At 45.7% G+C, this 5426-nt stretch overlaps 1 non-coding gene across 1 annotated transcript; it reads right to left on the reverse strand.

Annotated features, from left to right (window-relative positions):
• Positions 1-1389: 1389 nt before the first annotated feature.
• On the reverse strand, positions 1390-1461 carry trnaq-cug (transfer RNA glutamine (anticodon CUG)). Its single transcript has one exon. It is a non-coding gene; the product is annotated as a tRNA-Gln (tRNA).
• Positions 1462-5426: the final 3965 nt, after the last annotated feature.

Here is a 5426-nt window from a genome sequence, read left to right on the forward strand (position 1 = left end):
ATCTGGGGAACACCACTCTACACCTGCTTCCAGTCCGAAAAACAACCGTTCATCACTACTCTCTGGTTCCTGTCACTGAGACATTTTTGTATCCATGCTGCTACTGCTCCTTTTATTCCATGGGTATCAATCTTGATGACTAGCCTATTATACGGCACTTTATGAAACGCCTTTTGAAACTCTATATACACCACATCAATCGTATTGCCCTCATCTAACCTCTCTGTTAACTCATCAAAAACTATATCATGTTAGTTAAACACGATTTGCTTTCAACAAAAAGGCCAAATGTATGCAAGGAGCTCGATCCTCATTGATTGAGGCTGCGAATTGCCCACCAACAGGGATGGGATTCCAGGTGTCTTTTATTTGTTTGCCCAAAAGTAAGAAACGAATGGGACAAAGTTGAGGTTGCATCGAGATTTGATTTCCGATCGTTGGATTCAAAGTCCAGAGCGCTCACCACTACACCATGAAACCCACTCATGACCAGGCTTGGCCCCCTCCCATAAAAGACACTTCGTTCCTTTATCAGAATTGCCATGGCGCTGCGTGACTGACTGCTCGATGCTGCTGGCTGAGCTCTCCCATCAGCAAAACTGCAAGCACTGGTTAATTCCAACCTGCCACTTTGGCTCGGCCCTTTTTCTTCCATACTTTCAGCTCGCTTTGTTGGATAATCATTGTATAAACATTGCAAGGCACTGACGCATAAAGTTTGGAGTGAAAAGAAAAGACCTCGATCTTCAGTGATCGAAGCTGCGAACTGTCCACCAACGGGGATTGGATTCCAGGTGCCTTTTAATTGTTTGCCCTTAAGTTGCAAACGATTGGGACAACATTCGAGGCTGAATCGAGATTGGAATCGCTGGAGTCCAAGTCATTAATATACACCATTACATGACGAACTCGTTCATTACTTCAGCCAGCACAAACCAACCAAAGACACTTGGCTCTTTCCTCAGCACTGCCAGAATGCGACATCACTGAATCCTCGAGGCTACCGGCAAACCTTTCCCATCAGCAGAACTGCGACTTCTTGAAATGAAAATGTCAACTTTGCCCGAGGACACGATCTGAGCAATGCCTGCCTTTCAAGAAACAGTGCTTTGAATTTCGATATGTTTGCCTGCTGAATGCAGATTGCAAATAAACGTTCAGCCATCACAATTATTTGGTGCAGTGAAACTCAGCATTACACAAAAAACAACATTCTCTTCTGTTGATTTGGGAAAGCCAAAGAGCTGTTCGTATTAAGACCTGAAATCGATCGAGGCAGCTGCATCCTCGTTGATTGAGACAATGACCTGAACAGCAGCAGGGATTGGATTTGAAGGACATTATATTTTTGAGCCCCACAATTGCAAGCCAATGGGACAAAAACAATACAGGTTCCACCGAGATTTGAACTCGGATCGCTAGATTCAGAGTCTAGAGTGCTCACTATTACACCATGGAACCCACTTATTACGTTAACCAGCACCCAACATTCAAAGACATTTGGCTCTTTTCTCAGCACGGCCCTGTCGCTGCATCACTGACCTCTCGAGGCTGCTGCCAAATCTCTCCCATCAGCAAAACTGCAAGCACCGGACAATTCCAAACGGCCACTTTCACTCGGCTCTTCCTCATCCACACCTACAGCTTCCACCCTTTTCCCTCTGCGAAGAATCGATGCTCAGCCAATCACACAGCTCCTGTCAAATCTATCGCTTCCCTCGTCACTGCTTCTGTTTACATCTGCTCAGCGCAGCTCCAGTTACAGTCTTGCCGGATAATAAGTGTATAAATATTGCAAGGCACTGATGCGTAAAGTTTGGCGTAAAAGCAAAATGTAAACTTTGCCCGAGGACACGATCCAAGCAATGCCTGCATTTCAAGATGTGGAGATGCCGGTGATGGACTCGGGTGGAGAAATGTAAGGAACCGCCTGACGACGGGGATAATCTCAGAAAGCCTGTGATTTTAAAATAAAATTGTTGGACTATAACCTGGTGTTGTAAGATTCTTTACATTTGCATTTGAAGAAACAGTGCTTTGAATTCCAACATGTTTGCCTGCTGAATGCAGATTGAAAAGAAAAATTCAGCAAACACCATTCTTTGGTGCAGTGAAACTAAGCATTACACAAAAAACAACTTTCTCTTATTTAGATTTGGAAGGCAAAAGACAGGCTGAGCTTCGAGACTCATAGAAAGGTGACTGCACGGAAGGAGGCCTTTCAGCCCATCGAATCCTGACGGCTGCATGCAAAAGCAAACCTGCTCGTCGCACATTCCTTCCCTTTCCCCGGAGCCCCGCAATTTTTTTCCTTTCAAGGGCTTATCCAGTTCCCTTTTGAAAGCCATGATTGAATCTGCCTCCACCGCCCCCTCTGGCAGTGCATTCCAGATCACAACCACGAGCTGTGTAAAAAATGTTTTTCCACATGTCGCCTTTGTTTTTTTTTTGCCGGTCACCGAAAATCGATGTTATCTGGTTCTTGACCCTTTCGCAAATAGGAACAGTTTACCTCTATCTATTCTGACTCGACACTTCATGATATTAAATAACTCTGGAAAATCTCCTCTCAATCTTCGCTGTTCCAAGAAGAACAACCCCAACTTCTTCAGTCTATCGACCTTCCATCCCTTTGCTGATCATCGAGACTAGACTGATGGGGCTGTAATTGGCAGGATTGGATTTGTCCCGCTTTTTGTGCTTAGGATATACCTTAGCAATTTTCCACATTGTCGGGTAGATGCTAGTGTTGTAGCTGTAATGGAACAGCTTGAATAGAGGTGCAGCAAGTTCTGGAGCACAAGTCTTCAGCACTACAGCCGGGATGTTGTCGGGGCCCGTAGCCTTTGCTGTATCCAGTGCACTTAGCCGTTTCTTGATATCACGTGGAGTGTATCGAATTAGCTGAAGATTGGCTTCTGTGATGTTGGGGATATCCGGAGGAGGCCGAGATGGATCATCCACTCGGCACTTCTGGCTGAAGAAGAAATGCTTCAGTCTTGTCTTTTGCACTCACGTGCTGGACTCAGCCATTATTGAGGATCGGGATGTTTGCAGAGCCTCCTCCTCCCGTTTGTTGTTTAAATGTCCAGCACCATTCACGATTGGATGTGGCAGGACTGCAGAGCTTTGATCTGATCCGTTGGTTATGGAATCGCCTCGCTCTCTCTATAGCATGTTGCTTCCGTTAATGTTCTGCTGATGATATCTTAATATTATCTTTTTTTTCGGCAATTTTATTCAGGTTCATGGACAAATTCTTCCATCATCCCTTCTCCCACATCGCTTCTCTCTCTCATTCATTCTTTACTTTCAGTCCAGAAGAGGGCGGGACTCAGAGTTCACCCCCAGACCCCTCCGCACACAGGCCACCGTCTGCCAGTCCGTTTGATCCAAGAGACAATTCAATACATTACAGACTGTATAAACACAGAAAGCTGACTCACCAGGGGAGGCCGCACGGTGTTGGACACGGAGTGAAATAAACTGAAGTGTTTATAAAAAGTTACAGAACACAACACGTGTCTCTGTCTCTCTCCTCCATCCCGGCCTGTGCTGAGTGAGCTGATTTCAACTGGTGTGGTACTAAGTTCCACACAGAGCAGGTTTGCCACATGTTCGATCTCCAGCCTGAACTGAGATCTCACGAGTTGTGCTTTCGAGCCACGGAGCAAGAAAAGCCGAGGCTCAGTCCTCGGCCTGAGCTTAGTCATCTGTGTTCACCCGGTGTGGTACTGAGCCCTACAGAGCAAATTGAATCACCTACCTTTAATATCTTGGATCATCTCACTTGTTACGGTACTGAGACTAATGCAGAGTAAGAAGGGAACAAGTCCCACTCTCAGCGGGTGTTCTGTTATCTGATCTCGCTCAACGTGTTACTGATGATTTTCATCAACATCTTTGAATGTGGCAGCACAAGTTGGTGCAGCCGTCAGAACAGCAGACGGTTCCTTGGTTTAATAATAGAGAAATAGAGTGGAAGTTAAAGCAAGGAAGTTATTATAAACGTTTATAAATCATTGTTCAAGCCTCATTTGAAGTATTGCGTACAATCCTGGGCACTATAATTGATTAAGGATGTCATGGTTTTGGAGAGGATGCAGAGGAGATTTACCAGAATTATACCAGGGATGGGGTTCAGTTGTGTAGCGAGACTCGAGAACCTGGGATTGTTCTGCTTTGAACAATGAAGGTTAAGGGTCGAAGGAATCCACGTGCTCAAAATTAAGAGGAGTTTTGAAAGGAGAAACTGCAACCACTGACGGGAGGGTCGGCAACCAACGGGGGCAGATTTAAGATAATTGGCAAAAGAACTGGAAGGGAAATAAGGAGATTTATTACACGGCGAATTGTTATGATCTGGAACGCACTGCCTTAAACGATGGTGGCGCTCGATTCAACCATAACATTAAAAGGAGAATTGGATAAATACTTGTGTATCTCCCCACAGATGCTGCCTGACCTGCTGAGTGTCTCCAGTAGTTTCTGGGTTTATTTTTGAGCTTTCACTATAGCAATTTTCCTGACAACCTGCAACTTGCCTCAAGGGCGCAGCTTCAAGCACAACTTGCTTGTGCTTTTCTCACACACAAGATCGCACTTTACTTTCCTACACACGCGCTTTAAAATCTGCCGTTTCCACACACAACGTCCTGCGCCACGGAAGACCTTCCGCCCATGGCCTGTGATCGTTCCTTTTTCGCCACAGGCGCTCTTTACATTTATCCTCTACTCGATTCAATCACAAATTTCAACAGAACTGTTAAGATCAAGGCGGAACACTTCCGCCCCAACTTGCCAAATGTGCACCTATCAACCACCATTCGCAGCTCTTTCGCGCTGCCCGTCGCTCACGCACCTCAACAGCTTCGAGAAAAGAGCCAACAAGCATTAAAACAAAAATCAGTTCTTCAGTTACCATCCCCTGTCCTCCTCCCCATCAAATCTGCTGTCATCACCCTCCTTTTCAAAAGACCCACCCTTGACCCTCTGAACTTGCAATCTGCCACCCCATCTCCAAACTCTCATTCCTCGCAAGTCCTTGAACGTGTTGTGACCTCCCAAATCCGTGTCCATCTTTCCCACAAAACCATGTTTGAATCCCTCCAATCAGGTTTCCACCCCTGCCACAGTACTGAAGCGGCCCTTTTCAAATACACAAATGACATCCTCTGTGACTGTGTCGAGAGAGATTTAATCTTGATCTAACCCTTGATGCACCTACCCCCGGAGTATTTGATGGCACAGTGTAGAAGGAGCTTTACTCTGCCATGTCCTGTACAGTATTAGTCTGTGTTGGAGCAGAGCCCTGCACTTTAATAGAAATTATTCTTTCGATGAGCCACTGAGCCCCTAAAGCAGCCTTCGAGACCCAAAGCCTGTTTTCCATCCCACAGTTCCAATAGTTTGCGAGGGCTCGGTCA

The sequence above is a fragment of the Heptranchias perlo genome, chromosome 35 (assembly GCF_035084215.1).
Source record: "Heptranchias perlo isolate sHepPer1 chromosome 35, sHepPer1.hap1, whole genome shotgun sequence".
Taxonomy (NCBI): domain Eukaryota; kingdom Metazoa; phylum Chordata; class Chondrichthyes; order Hexanchiformes; family Hexanchidae; genus Heptranchias; species Heptranchias perlo.